The sequence below is a fragment of the Canis lupus genome, chromosome 12 (assembly GCF_048164855.1).
Source record: "Canis lupus baileyi chromosome 12, mCanLup2.hap1, whole genome shotgun sequence".
NCBI classification, from domain to species: Eukaryota; Metazoa; Chordata; class Mammalia; order Carnivora; family Canidae; genus Canis; species Canis lupus.
Window position 1 is genome coordinate 51,486,044 of NC_132849.1, and position 16,113 is coordinate 51,502,156.

A 16,113-nucleotide genomic window follows, 5' to 3' on the forward strand; every position below is an offset into this window, starting at 1 on the left:
TATATAACACCCAGTGCTCATTATATCATGTGTCCTCCTTAATGCTCATCACCCAGTTACCCTGTCCCCACCCCACTGCCCTCCCTGACAGCAATTCTCAGTTTGTTTCCTATGATTAAGAGTCTTTTATGGTTTGTCTCCTTTTCTGATTTCATCTAATTTAAAAAAGCATATGAAATTTAAAACAGTAAGATATTACTCTTACCTATTAAATTAATAAATTTTCAAAATATATGGTATTTCTTGTAGCTATTAGAAACAGTAGGGCATATTTACTTATGTATTGATATGAAAAGGTATCCAAGACATAGATGAACAGAGCTAACTGCAAAACAGTTTGAATCATGACATATTTGTCTATGTCTTAAAAAGGGCTTTCTATTAAAAACGGATATGGATTTTAATATATGGATTAGACAGCTAATTTTTAAGACTATTTGAGAAACTATTAATAATTATCACCTCTGGAAAGAAGGAAAAGTGGTGGTGGAATAGTAAAAGGATATGTTTTCTTTTTATGTGTGCATTTTCTAGTGTGCATATTTTTTTACCATGCCATTGCACTTTTTTAGAAAATTAATTTTTAGAGAAAACAACTGAAAAAAAATCAAATAAACAATATCGGAAACAAGAGTCTATTTGCAGCCATAATTACAAAAATCTTTTTTAATTACAAAGAAATACTATGAATATGTTTACACTTGTGAAATAAAAATCTAAAAAAGGAGTCTTGTATATCATAATAATGTATATCATAATATTTACTGTTGGTAAAACGAACAAGAAAATTAAATTCTTTCACTGATAGTGGGAATGCAGGTTTTCTCCATAGTCTTGAAATGAATTTGTTGATATGTAGCAAGAATATTTAAAAGTATTTCTGAGTATACAGTTAATGGAAATAGTCACAAATCCACCCAAGGATTTATGTATAATGAAATATATATTACAAAGCTAATTATGTATAATAAAAAATCAGATCTGGAAAAAAGCTTAACTAGAAGGGCAGTAAGTAAAACTACAAATATCTTTAAATAATGAAATAGTATGAAACCATAGCTTTTCCTAAGACACTTTGGTGATGTGGTCAAAAGGTTTAGTATTTAATGTTAATCGACATAAAAAAACTTGTTGCATATACAATACCAATTTTTATTTAAAAATATATAAAGTATGTGAGAAAATGTATCTAATAGTAATGGTCGCTGTCTACATGCTTACTCATTTCTCTGTCTTCTGGTTTCTTTTTTACTACTTTGTCACATTTCACATTTTTTTTTTTACATTTCACATTTTCAATGATGAATTTTTTTCTTTTAGAATGGGAAAAATACAATGTTTAAAAAAAACTAAAATGTTCCTAATAATGTATATTAAGTATACGTGTATCAGTTAAGATCAACATTTAACTGTAATTTTCCATATGGTAAGGGACAATTCTGGCAATGTTACCAATTACTGCTCAGCATTTTTTTCCCCATTTATTCAATTATGGTTATAGTTGTTTGTGTCTGCAGTAATTCAATAGAAATATTCTTATGAAAAAAATGCAGGATTATGTTCCATAAGGATATTGGTAGAAATACTGTTATAATGTTGAATTGTGTGACTTTTTCTCCGTTTTAAGAAATCTGATTATATGTTGTGGTGACATTTACAATGAGGCAAGTTTTATTAGGAAAAAAAATGATAATACAGATCTTTCTTGACTTATGATGAGAGTTATGCCTGATAAGGCCATGAAAATAAATCAATTAAAAATGCATTTCCTATATCTAATCTACTGAAAATCATAGCTTAGCCTAGCACTACCTTAAATGCGCTCAGAACACTTCTATTAGCCTACAATTGGGCAAAATTATCTAACTTTAATGCCTGATTTATGATAAATTGTTGACTATCTCATGTAATTTATTGAAAACTGTGCTGAAAGTGATGAACAGAATAATTTTACGGATGCAGAATGATTGATAGATTCGTCTGAGCTTCACTCTCGTGATCATGTGGCTGACAGGAGCTGTGACTGCTGCCACCACCCAGGATCACAAGAGATTGATGAAATACCACATTTCACCAATCTCAGGAAAAGATCTGAATTCAAAATTCAAAGTCAATATCTCCTGGGTGCATACTGCTTTCACACTACTGTGAATCCAAAAAATTGGAAGTTGAATCATCATAAGTTCAGGACTGTCTGTGTTTGAAAAGGTAATTGTATTTAGCCTAAAGACAATCTTTATTAGAAATATTCTACCCAAACAAAATCCAGAATTCTCAACTCTAAAAGAAGTATAGAATCATCAAATCAGTATCATAAATTATCCTAACTTTATTATTAGATGGCTAATTAGTTAATTCAAGTTTTCAATATTCTACCAATGTTTATTAAGCAGCATCTCGGTGGCAGTCCTACTACTAGGGATTGGCTTGTAAAAAATGTATTAGGACAAAGTCCATACCTTTGGGGATCTCATAGTCAGTAGGGAGGAGGGGCAGGTAAAATTACAAATAACTGCAACCTAGTACGCTCAAATACAAATATATCCTAAAAAGAGAGGTAACAAAGAAGGGGAGTTGTAGAGGAGTAGCTTGGGGAAAGGAGAACTGTTAAAAAATTAGAAGTTAGGGTGGGGCTGGGGTGCTTTTCATTTAAGTTGCAATGGATATCAGGATTTGAGTGATATTTGTTGGACAGTCTTTAGTTCCAGAAAGACCATATATTGAAGATTTTGAAAAACAACAAAATTTTCCCATCTTTCTAAATTCAACTAATACGTACAGCTAATAGCTTGTTTTGAAAGAAGCAGAAACATGAGTCACCTGGAATATGATCCACAGAGTGGACATTCCCAAAACACCAGCTACTTTGTATCTCATTATCTATTCTGATTTAGGGGGAAAATATCTCCAAACTCTAAGATAATAGATATTTAAACAGTGCCAACCTCAGAAGACCTCAGAAGGAAGCTGTGCCTTTCTGTTTCTAAACTGGAGGCAGCTCTCAAGACCCTTGACTCACCTCAGAAAGTGAAGGCTTTCTGGCAAAGGCACTTACATTAGGACATGGGAGTGAGGGATGCTGGGACCCCTTGGCTCCCCTCCCTTTAGTGACAAGTTATTTTCCTGAACTTATTGCATTTAAAGATGTTCTTTCTTATCATTTGTAGAAAATTTTACAACAGCCAAAGAGAAAATGTCTTAAACTCCACATTCATCAATAGCTTGCTTACATGGAAAGTTGTATTTTATAAAAGGTGACTCATATGTTTATGTAAGCATATCTAAGTGTTCATACTGTCCAGTGTGGCAGCTCACGATAAATCTTTTGAACAAATGTGTTTTTGCATTTCTACACATGTAACACATAGAGTTGCAACTGAACTAATAATTTACATTTTCAGATGTTTCGTCTTTCCAAGCTAATTGACTTCCTGAGCTGGGACTCTGCTGAAATCTGCTGAGCCAAATTCTCCCAGTGCCAAAACTACTCCCTAGTAGGGTGAGACCCATTTGGAAGTTGCATTAAAACTTCTTAAGGCTTCCAGACAACGACTGTTTCGAGAAGGGCTCAAAGCTACATTAGAAAAGTCAATATATCTTGAAACAGGAATATTTTTTAACATAAAATGAAAGCCTATATTAACTTTTTAAAATGATGAACTGGAAATGCTCCTCTAATAAAGAGAGAGAGGGATTTGTCAGATTTTTCTAGTATAGACTACAGTTTATATGATGACTAAACTGGACAAGCTAATTGAAAAATAACCTAAAAATAAGAGGGAGTGGGTGATTAAAGCTTCCTATTTTTTTAAAGATTTTACTTATTTATTAATTTTAGAGATAGAGCCAAAGGAAGCAGCGGGAGAGGAACAAGCACACTCTATGTTGAGCACAGAGTTGGACAGATTGATCCCATAACCCTGAAATTATGACCTGAGGCAAAATCAAGAGCTGAACCCTTAACCAGCTAAGCCTCCCAGGTGCCCCAGAACTCTTGCTATTCTAATTTCATTGCTTTAAAATTTAAATACCTTTTCCAAAAATAAGCAAGTTCCCCCAAAGTATCCAGTCAATCATTATGGCCCTAAAGGACCATGTTGGCCATGCAATGAAAACAAAAAAGACAACGTGGATAGGATAGTGGGGATGTGCATATTTTTTATAGATATTTCTGTGTCAAATATCATTCTTACCACCTACCAGGTATATGCTTTCTGGGAAATTTCTTAACCTCTCTGAGCCTCAATTTCCAAACTGGTAAAATAGATATCATATTTAGTGGGGTAATAGATGTAAAGGACTTATGTTGAGTAAATATTCAAAAGTGGTACCTAAGGGTTTATCTTCTTAAGCACTTTAACTTATAAAAATCATGACTTCAAATTTAAATCTTTCTAAAAATGCTTTATGCATGTTTGCTCCTTCATAAGCAGAAGACACTCCATATAATCTAACATTTTAAAAATAACTTAATAACTTGTTGGATCCTGCTTTTTTACAAGATTGTGAGCCTGGGGACCCCTGGGTGGCTCAGCAGTTGAGCGTCTGCCTTTGGCTCAGGGCGTGATCCAAATTCATGGATGGAGTCCCACATCAGGCTTCCTGCATGGAGCCTGTTTCTCCCTCTGTCTATGTTTCTGCCTCTCTCTGTGTCTCTCATGAATAAATAAATAAAATCTTTAAAAAAAGAAAAAAAAAAAAAAGATTGTGAGCCTGGGTTCTTGCCCTAACCCTTACACTGAAATTTAGCTGCATTTGATTTATATTATTTTAAAATGTTCTTATTAGTGGTAATGTGGCCTGAAAGAGCCCTTTTTTTTTTACTTCCCAATCAGACAATCTTGCATTGAGAGAATGGGGTTGCCAAAGGGAAAAACCTAGATATTTTAGAAATTTTCTAATTAAAAATATTTTGGAAGGAAACATGTCACATGATGATAGAGGAGCTGGAATTTAAACTTCCTAAAGTTTAAATTATACTCCAATCCTCCAATTGAAAGAGAAAATATCACTATCAAATAAATGGTAATTGCCCTAATTGAGTTACCATACATATTTCTCCAATAGAGACTCAATATTTTACATTGAAGTCATATTTAGAAACAGAAGGCTCAGCCCTTGTGTTATCTAGCCCTATCAAGTTTTTATCTGGAAAATCATATTTTTCTATATTTTCTATTTAATCATTCCTTGAGACTACATAGGATGATGGACTTAGAACTTAAGGAGAGTGAGAGTGAAACAATTTTTCTTTTCCTTTTTTTTTTTTTTTGCTTTGCTTTTCTAAATATAAAGTCCCTATAGATCTCTTATGATGAGACTCTGCCCCAATAAAGTTATTTCCAAAAGAAGGAATTTTCCTTACATTTTCCAGTGATTTAATCAGAGTACATTGGCATATCCACTCCTGGAAGAGCCAGGAAAACCTATATGGATTATTTCAGTGCCATAGAAATGAAAACTAGGAGGTACTTAGAGCATTTTACAATGATTTACTCACTCTGTATGACAAAGTTTTCCAACTTTAAGCTTAGCTAAAAGTAATTTAATTTCAACATTTCACTGAAATGTAAAGCCAGATTTTCTTAGTGGCCAAAAGACATGGCCAGCTCGAATTACAGAGCCCACAGAGGATGCCTTAATACCCCTAGGCCACTGAGTATTTGTTTAGAGTTTCCTGCTAACTTCTTCTGTTTTAACAAAGAAGCAGATCAGGGCACCTGGGTGGCTCAATTGGTTGAGTCTGACTCTTGATTTCAGCTCAGGCTCAGGTCATGATCTCAAGGTCCTGGGATCAAGCCCTGTGTAGGGCTTTGTGGTCAGTGAGGAGTCTGCTGGAGATTCTCTCTCTCCCTCTCCCCCTCCCCACAGTGCTCTATTTCCCTCTGTCTCTAAAATGGATGGATAAATCTTAAAAACAAGCAAGCAAACAAACTAAAACAAACAAGTAGATCAAGCTAAGTTAGTGTTGAAACACAAACAGGGCAAAGAACATTCTAATCATCCTGAGAAACAGAATTCAATTCTCCACTTTTCCCCCAAAATCTAGAAAATCAGTGGATTGGGGGAGCCATAGAAACTGCTAGTAATGTCTAGGATTAACTAACTTGCTTTGCAGCTTTGCTTTGAGCCTAAAGTGTTTGCTGATGGCCTAGGATTTGGTCCTGAGACCTTTTTTTTTTTTTTTTTTCAAAGATTTTCTTTTCTTTCTTTTTTTTTTTTTTTTTTTTTTTAAGGGAAAGGGAGAGAGAGAGAGAGAGAGAGAGAGAGAGAGAGAATCTTAAGCAGGCTCCAAGCCCAGCATAGAGCCCATGCAAGGCTCAAACTCAGGAGCCTGAGATCATGACCTGACTCCAAGTCAAGAATCAGATGCTTAACAGACTGAGCTACCCAGGCTTCCCAGTTGTGAGACCTCCTTAAACATTCTCTATGCAATGGCAAATGTGAGACCCTCCATCAGTCAGGGTCCAATTACAATACATGAACCACACAGTAATTTGAGTGGGGGAAAATCTAATATAATTAATAGTAAAACAGGGGGTGGAAGTAATGAAGAATTAGCTAATAAGAAATAAAGAGAACTCTAAAGAATACAGGAATAGCAGATATAAGGAGCAACCACTATCTGTAGAACTGAAATAGGGATCCCAAGGAAGAGCCTCCCGCCCATATCCCCAGGGATGAGATCCAATCTTTGTTGAAGGACATGGTCATGGCTCAACATGGTTTCTGTGGCACATACAAATCTTCTTTTCAGGAATAGTGGCTTGCTGGAGGCACTGTGCCATAAAATCACTTGAGGGGATCACTCGGGAAAGCAGTAGGCTGTTGGATGCAGCTGGCTGTGAGTGCATTTCAGGCTGCAGGGGTGAGGTGCTAGAGGAGCTGCGCATATTCCAGGAGCCTAGTACTGGAAAATCTATGTATTGCCAATGCCAGGCACTGACAGAGCTGGGCATGATGCAAGAGTCTGCTGAGAGAGCATGCTACAACCAAGGGCAACCTCTTCTTCCTGCAATGTCTGACAAGGATTTACATGATGCTAGATAGCAAGAGGAAAGGTATTTCTCCATATTTTCACAATAGAGACTATGCTAGATAAATTGGAAGTTGATAGGCAATTAACTGATAACTGGCAAAGAACTCAAAGAGGAAGCACTCTTTGATGTTGTGTGAAGAGCCAGGTTATCTTCACTATGGGTAGAAGAGATCCTGGTGTCAAAGGAGGCTGTATGTGTATGTGTGGGAGTCATATTCAAAAGCTGGGATCCCTGGGTGACTCAGTGGTTTGATGCCTGCCTTCGGCCCAGGGCGTGATCCTGGGGTCCTGAGATCGAGTCCCACATCAGGCTCCCTGCATGGAGCCTGCTTCTCCCTCTGCCTGTGTCTCTGCCTGTGTCTCTGCCTCTCTCTCTCTCTCTCTCTCTCTCTGTCTCTCATGAATACATAAATGAAATATATTTTTTAAAAAGTTGAGGCTCTGAAGGGTGCTTGGGTGGCTCAGTCGTTCATGATTTCTCTCAGATCATGATCTCAGGGTCCTGAGTCCATCCAGGTCCCTTCTCAGTGGGGAGTCTGCTTCTCCCGCTCCCTCTGCCCCTCCCCTGCTCATTCTATGTCTCTTTCTCAAATAAATAAATAAATAAAATCTTAAAGAAAAAAAGTTGAGGCTCTGAGACTCTCTTCTTATCCCTATGCCATTGAATTGTTATTATGATTTTCTTTGACTTCTTCTCTGCTCTTTTATGTAAATTCTAGAACCTATATGAGGAATAAGATGTTCAGTGATTGTCACTGCAAAATTATCCTGTTTGGGTTTATTCTAATGATTATATATATATATATATATATATATATTCCCTTTATGCTATGCTTCAGGCACTGTTATAGGTACTTTTCATGTCCTATTTTATTTTAAACTTAAAGACTGTAGGTATTTCAACCCCATTTGATAGAAGGTAATTCATATGGTCAAATTTACTCAGCCATTAACCATATGTTTAATATTTTATATAAATTTAAACTTGCAACTTTTGGAAAGTTGTATAATCCTTGGATGCCTCAGTGTCCTCTTTAGCATAGTGGAATAGTAGTACTGACCTCATAAAAAGATAAATGAAGAAAAAGGTCACTCAGAGTCACAAAATTTTAAAGTACCAAACTGGAATTTCCATGTAGTTTTGTGAAAAATCAAGGCCCATTTTCTTTACACCATGCCATGCTTCCTTTTAGCCTACAAAATCTTTTTTATTTAATTTTCTTTTTAAATTTAATTCCAATTAAAAGCTTATAAATTTTCTTTAGACCAAATAATTATGAGAAACACAAACTGCACATTGTCATCTAGATGGAGTATACTCAAATAGACAAATGTTCTTTCCCAGTATTTTTTTAGATAAAAAAAAATGTAAATTCTAAAAAGTGCAAACATTAAAATTCTGACTCAATAGATTCCTTAATTTAGCAAAGAATTTTTTACGTGATAGAATATTTGGTATAGATTTTCCTTATGCAACCAAATCTTGTAGTGCATTAAAAATGCTAAAGTAGGGGATCCCTGGGTGGCTCAGCAGTTTGGTGCCTGCCTTCAGCCCAGGGCACGATCCTGGAGACCCGGGATCGAGTCCCACGTCGGGCTCCCTGCGTGGAGCCTGCTTCTCCGTCTGCCTGTGTCTCTGCCTCTCTCTCTCTCTCTCTCTCTCTCTGTGTCTCCCATGAATAAATAAATAAATAAATAAAAATCTTTAAAAATCTTTAAAGTTGACACAATTTTGATTAGAATAGCATTTTTCATGGATAACTTTAACTGTTCAGAACATCATTATATGTATGTGCCCATGTGCATGATGAAATCACTGTATTAACTTGAAGATTATAAACTAATAGGTATTTTGTAAATGCCATTTATAATTAATTGTAAAAACATAATAAATTTGACATAGATCTTGATTTATGCCTCGACACAGTGATGGAGTTGGACCAGATTAATGGTTTCCAAACTTGGGTGAGCTGCAGAACCCTTTGTATACCCACTGTGTGGAGCAGTGATTATCCTAGCCACATAGGCTGAAAGGAAGAGTCCCTAGGGGCTGGACTTGGTTGACCTCTGACATTCTAGGATTCTATGCTTTGAGAAAGAAGAAGCTCAAGTACATATTCTATACAAATCCACCATAAGAACTGTAAGTATCATATTATGACAAGAGCTTGACTTTCATTCAAATGATATTTGCCTAAGGCCTGGTGGCCTTGAAGCATCCATGCCCAGGAACCATAATATTCCTATTGGTCCAGGCCTTTGATGGAGCTCAGACAACTTGTCAGATGACAAGTATCTTGGAAGATGACTGCTTTATATCTTCACATTTAATCCTCATGAAGTACTGCAACATGGATGTTATTATCCTCATTTTACAGATAAGAAAATAAAATCTCAAAAAGTTTAAGTAGTTTTTTTCTTTCAGGCACCTAGTTAACAAATAATGGGCTTGAATTTGAAGCCAAATTTGCCTAATACCAGAGCTCTTTTACTGTATGAGACTTGCCTCTCCTAAAAATATCAACACACTATTAGTTTTATAATCTCAACACACATGTTGCTACTGCCCCATTTCCCAGCAGTGCCAGATATCAATCCTGGCTGTCTTCTTCTCATTCAAGTGAGTCGGCTGTGAAGTACCCTCCCATTCCTGCCTACCATGCATCTGAAAATCCAATCTTTTCTTTAGTTCTGCCTCCCTCACAGAGCTGCCTGGCTACTTTAAGCCTCAAGAATCTTTTATCTCTGGATTGGTTTCATCCTATTAATACAAAACATTTAGTTTTTTATTCAAATTATACTTTTTATTAGCCATCATTAGCCATCATTCTAGTCTTTTCTATTTTGTATTCTTAACATGAATTATACATTTATAATGAATGACACTTATATTTTTATGTATCTTTTCATACTCTACAATGAGGCCTATAACACATGGAGGGTGAAGAGGAGGTGTATCTACTCAGACGCTCAGTAAACAATTGTTGAAAGATTATCTAATGGTCAATAAATATTCTTGGTTAAGGAATCATCAAAAGCAAAAGCACAGCACTCAATACAAACATCATTAACTTAGTCATTAGTTCAAATAACAATGACTGAATGTGCATTGAGAATAAAATGCTGCTATGTGTAAATGTATACATCATAAAGAGATTGGAGAACCCCAGGCAGTTTAACAGATGAGGCAAGACATAACGGAGGCCTGAACTAAGGTGACAGCCAAACGAGTGAAGAAGGCATGGTCACTAGGAATTTCCTAGGCCTAACTGCTAATCAGATACTCAGAGCACAGGGCAGGAAACAGATTAGGATAACACCCAAGATTTTAGGCTACGGTTCCAGACTATACTAATCTGATGATGGGACAATTTACTGGAAAGTACAGATAGAAGAGCAAGATAATTGAACTGATCATTAATTTAATTTAGCAAATATTGAGGATAGGATCAAGAGAATACTCATGAGACAGGTGGATATACAGAGCTGAAGCTTCTTGGAAAGGAAACTCCAGAGATAAATATTTGAAGTCATCAATACATAGGTGGTAGTTAAATTTGTGCATGTGGATGAGATTACGTAGAAAGAGTATACAGGATGGAAGAGAAGTAAAATCCCTTAGGGGCTCAAGAGAACACCAGTAGTTAAGAAAAGGGTACCAATTATTCTTCAATAAAGCTAGGGGATAGAGGGAGACAGGTGAAGAAAGAATTCCAGAGAAAGGGACTAAGAAGGAATTTTTAAAATAATTAATATCAGAGACAAAAGAAAGAAATGTGCCTAGACATTTGTTTTTCTTATTTCACACGACAGATGTTTAGAATTTTTGTCATTCTTCTCAACAGGGATATTACATTTTTTAAATTTTTATTTATTTATGATAGTCACACAGAGAGAGAGAGAGGCAGACACATAGGCAGAGGGAGAAGCAGGCTCCATGCACCGGGAGCCCGACGTGGGATTCGATCCCGGGTCTCCAGGATCGCGCCCTGGGCCAAAGGCAGGTGCTAAACCACTGCGCCACCCAGGGATCCCGGGATATTACATTTGTACAACTCTAGGGGGTACCATTTATGCAATATAGGTGAATAAACCCTTCAGGAATTGTGCAATTCTGTGATGGGATGGCTCCCCAGGCCCTTTTCCACTTGATCTCATCCTTAACACATAGACTTTTTCCTAATTCATAGAAGATATGGAGAATGATATCCTTGTTCCTACCTCCCTTTCACTATCATCTCAAAATCTTCACCCACCCTAGCTCTACAGGTCCTTTGGGTCATTTGCATATCATGGAAGCTTGTTCCTGATGATGTCGTCCAGATCCACACTCAGCTTGAACAGCAACTTCATAGAAATGTATGAAAAAAATGCAATGGCAACACACCCCTAACAGTCATTTTTGCAAAGGTGTTTCGTCAATTCATTTAGGATTTCCATGACTGGAGGATGTTTCAACTACTGTAAAAATAAAATGTTCAAAAGTATCATCAAATAAGAACTTTGTACGTGCTCTAAATGAAAAGATGTTCCCTTAAAGATGCAGCTCTTAATGCACAGTGTAAAATGCTTGTAGCTTTTATTATGTCTTAGATGAAAAACATGTTTTACTGCATACCAGAGTAACAGACGTCAACTCACTTTTCAAATTGGGAACAGCTTTTCATTTTGTTCTATTCAACAATTTCTGGGTCCTAATTCAACCCTTCCCTCCCTCCATCCTACCTCCCACTACTATGCATTTGTCTTTGCTCTAACAAAACGGTGTCACAAACTGCTTTTTTCAAATGGCAAGGGCAACATGTACAAGGTGACAGAAGGAGAATTTTCAAGATAGGGATCTACCATGCTCTCTCCCCTTCCATTCAGCAAAAATTAAAGAAGGGACCTGGATGGTGAAATATTTACTACCTTAACATTGCTGATTGAACACAATCCACAGGAAACCCAGATGTCCAGAGTAGTAGATCAGAGAGGGGAAATCATGTGGCTGTAGAGCCAAATTTTGATTTCTAGCCTCCTGTATAAGAAAAAAAAATGACCATCTGCTGTGCTGCTAAAACCCAAAATGGAAGTATGTCACAATCCCCTTCCCAGTGCCACTTCTTTATTTGCTGATGATTAGTAAAATAGGTTCATTATTTTAAAAGTTTAAATATAATTGAAAGCTTAAATACCATTTCAGATAGTAAGTAATTTATATAAAAGGTTTTTTTAGTATTAATAAATGATAAGTTTTACTCCTTGGAGGAAAAAACTCAGATCTCATTTCTTTTTATAATTGAACACAAACTTTGAACCAAATTCTACTTCTATGTCTTAGATGTGACATTCGTGGAGTCTAAACAGACATTTTCATCATACATGTTCTCTGCTGGTGGAAAGGATATTTTTGGCTTTGTTTTAAGAAACAATGGAGCCCAGGGTCTGAACATAATCCTCGAGATCAGGAGATCTGAATTTTAATCCTGGTCCCCAAACTGGACAAGTCTGTAAACTTTCTGTACCAAATTCAAAATGGAGAAGATATATAACTTGCCTCCATTTGCTCCAAAGAGCCATTACAAGCAGAAGTGAGGTAATCGGTGTGAACGCACATTAACCTCTTCAAACAAAGAATGGTGAAGAAAAGCAAGACAATGAAAATTTTTTGAAACAATATATGATATATTTTCCTTCGGTTTTTTTTTTAGATAGCCAAGTTTAAAGTCAGTGGTGCCCATTTAAAAAGGAAAATCACAGAAACATGCAGGGAAATTTGGAATCAATTTATTTAAAGACATGTTCTTTGCAGCTGTTGTTCATTAGGACACTTTTATTGACGTGTCCAGAAATCTTTCCTAGTAGTTTAGGCACGCGGGGGCTTTGAGCCCTATGAAGTATAGCAAATTGCAGATGAATTGGTCCAGAAGTGTAGGTTTCTTAAAAAAAAAAAAATGCTTTGTAAAATAGAATATTCTCAAGGGAGTGATTGGTGGGGGAAGGGAAGTATGTACTGACACTTAAAAGATCCTTGACCTTCTGGAATGCACATCTAAACTTCTGCAACAGTAGCCCAACAGAACTGAAACTTCGTGTTCAAAACCACTTTAATAAAGCCCACTTTCTCCAAGGATCCCAAACAAAATGATCCAGGGATAGTTTATAATAAGGTGATACTCACTTTAAAAGACTGATTTTTCTGAGAAACCTTTGCCTTGATGTGCCGCAAAATTTTCTGAGTGTCGGGAAGAATGGGAGTGTGCCAAGTGGACTTGGCAATAGATGGAGAAGGGAAAAGATTATTCCAGGAGATGGAATAGCATATTCGAAGGACTGGAGGCTAAGAGCACAAAGCAAATTTAGAAGAACTATGGGCATTGTTTGTTAATTTGTTCTTTTATTCTTTATTTCATAAACATATGTGGAGCTCCTACGGTCTGCTGGGTACGATTCTAATTACTAAGATCCATCTCCAGTATCAAGCAATTGGCAGTAGAGTGAAGGAGGCGGAGATCAAACTACTTCAAAGCAGTGTGTTAAGGTTTAGGCAGAGGTAGTAAAGAGTCCTGCAGGAGCTCAGTGGTGCAGGGGAGATGAGAGGGTGTGTATGTTTTGGGGGGAGAGTATCAGCAAGGAAAACCATTCCAGCAAAATACAATACCTGAACTGAGTCTGGAAGAGCAAAGAGAAGAAAGCCATATGGGAACTGGGGAAAAAGGGTCTTCTGGGTTAAGGAGCCATGATCAGAGTATAGTGCTTGTGTTAGCTTTTCAGGGTGGTGAATCCCTGAGGGTGGAGTGGGGACTCCCGTGGGGAAGACCATTGAAGTTTGGCACACAGACATGGGCCGCAGAGAAGAGGAGACAATTAGTGAGGCAAAGCAGCCACAGGGCCTGGAGCTTGGCTGTCTTTCCTCTGGGCACCTTCACTGAGCCCCGCAAGGCTGTGTCCACCACTCTCTGGGCTCACTATCCTAATTACACCCACTTAGGTCTGCTCATTTACTTGTCTTCTCTGAAAAGAGGGCTGAACCTGGGGTGTGGCTGTAACTTCTACAGCCTGGATTCTTCACGTAGAGTGATTAGAAGCAGGTGCAGGGGAGGTGTCACAGGCCATATAAGTGTGCCCTGGGAGTCTAAAGCTAACACGTAGTAGGTAGGCGGAAATGCCTGCTGCAATGAATTGATAATTGAATTGATAACCTTGACCTTGCTAGCGTCCTCGCTTGGTAATGAGGCTTCAAAGAGCAAGGGCTTTGAAGAAAGGTAGGGTCTTGCTGTTATTTAATGAAGCCAAGCCTGTATTTCTGGAAAGCAGAGACAACATCTGCCTTTTTGGGTTGGGATTGGAATAATTAGATATAATGCATGAAGAAGACCTGGCAGGTATTTAGATCCCCAACACAGTGTTGGTTTTATTTACAAATAAATAATGAGAAGTGATGAGAAAAACCTTTAATCTGTTTCTCAGATGGGCTCTCCTCAGCTCTCGGTCTCTGGTGTTCCCTGCTGCCCCACCTACTTGCCCACCGTGAGCTGCCCCGTGATTCACTGAAAAATAAAGGTTATTAGAGATGAACTCATCTGCTTCCCCACAACTTCTCATCCTCCTGTATTAACACCCACACTCTCTGTCTCCCTCTGTCACCTTGGAAGAAGGGTGCCTGCTTCTGTCCAAGGGCAACACCCAAACTTGCGTATTGAACCTCGCCTGCACTTGGCAACTGAGATTTCTCTTCTGTAACCATTCTCGCTCTTCTGCACCAGCAATTTCTCTTTCTCTGCAGCATCACTGCCATCATCTTAAAATCATGCTGTCATTTGTCCCCTTCAACTCCCCACATCCCCATCATATCTCTGCTCCAGTGCGCAACTATTTTACTTAATTGCTTTCTCCACCTTCCTTCTCATGTTAATGTCCATCCTTAATCTTCTCTGATTTGCACCCTGTCCCCCCATATCAATGAGGTTGTTTTTGTCAACATCACCAGTGACCTCCATGTTGTCACGTCCAATAGCTCCTTTATGGTTTTGGCCTTGCGTGACCTCTCAGAAACATTCAGGACAAATGACCTCATTTTTGAAAGATTTCCCTTCCCTGCTTTAGTGAAACCACTCTTCCCTGATTTTTCTCCCACCTTTTTTCTTGTTCTATATCAGTATCTTTTGCAGGATTTTTCTCCTTTACCAAATCTTTAAATGAAGGAGCACCCCCACAGCTAAGGAACACATTGTCTTCTGTGTCTATGCTCTCCCGCTGCATCATCTCCTTTAGGCCACAGCTGGAAAAACTACTAATTTGCTGATGGTTTCCAAACTTACATCCCTAGCAATGACCTTCCTAACACTTACACTCATAGATGTAATGGGTGTCTTAAAGTCGACATGTTCAAAACAAAGAACCCTTTTCCATTCTCTTAAACTCAGAAAATGGCCTTATTTAGCTGATATCCTTCAGTTTTCAAATTTTTTAAAGGATTTTAAATATTTATTTGTTTATGTATGTATGTATGTATTTGTTTATTTTAGAGGGAGAAAGAGAGTGAGCGAATGTGTCCACATGAGTGAGGGGAGGGTCAGAGGAGGAGGAAGGGGGAGAGAATCCCAAGCAGACTCCAAGCTAAGTGCAGAGCCCAAAGTATGGGGCTCCACATGGGGCTGGATCTCCCAACCCTGAGATAATGAGCCTGAGATCATGACCCAAACTGAAACCAAGAGTCAGATGCTCAACTGACTGAGCTACCCAGACACCTCATCCCTCCCCTTTCTTTTACTCATTCCCTGCAACCACTCCAGGAACACATTTCATGTGTGTGCACATTTCTCTACCTACTACTACCATTCTCACCTGTGCCCCCACCACTTCTCCCCAGGACTGCTACAATGACCCCATGACCTCCTCAGTAGCTTCCCCTTCCACTCCCACTTCCTCCTATTTCATACTCCATACAATTCCAAGAGTGATGATATCAAAACTTAAAGAAGGGTCTTTCCCATGCTTCAAATCCTCCAGAAGTGCCTGATAGCACATTGATGAATCTCTTACTCTGGTGTAAATATCCTACATGATCTGGCCCTGATCGAACTTCTCCG